Source organism: Palaemon carinicauda, chromosome 45, assembly GCF_036898095.1.
Source record: "Palaemon carinicauda isolate YSFRI2023 chromosome 45, ASM3689809v2, whole genome shotgun sequence".
Lineage (NCBI taxonomy): Eukaryota > Metazoa > Arthropoda > Malacostraca > Decapoda > Palaemonidae > Palaemon > Palaemon carinicauda.
The window spans coordinates 32,784,579-32,784,863 of NC_090769.1; the positions used below are offsets into that span (position 1 = coordinate 32,784,579).

The window sequence follows — 285 nt, forward strand, 5'->3', positions numbered from 1 at the left end:
GTGACCTGACCTTATTGTTACAATTTCGACTAGTGACCTTTCATCGGGTGCCCCTCCTTAGTTAATCTCTCTCTCTCTCTCTCTCTCTCTCTCTCTCTCTCTCTCTCTCTCTCTCTCTCTCTCTCTCTCTCTCAAGGTCTGTCTATAATAATTATCAATTGGTTGCCTATGCAAATATGCTTATTACCGCATTTATTATTAGAAAGGAATAATGATAAAGTCCTTAGGCAAAAAAAAAAAAAAAAACGAATATCTTGAGTAAGTGTAAAGGAGGGAGCCATTATT

The 285-nt window shown here is 37.5% G+C and overlaps 1 protein-coding gene across 1 annotated transcript in view; it reads right to left on the reverse strand.

Moving 5' to 3' along the window:
• Nucleotides 1-22, reverse strand: part of LOC137634689 (uncharacterized) — a 46,559-nt gene extending 46,537 nt beyond the window's left edge. Inside the window, exon 1 of the mRNA XM_068367173.1 lies at nt 1-22. This exon is cut by the window's left edge and continues 59 nt beyond it. The gene's annotated coding sequence lies outside the window, so the exon portion shown is untranslated.
• Between the last annotated feature and the right edge of the window lie 263 nt (nt 23-285).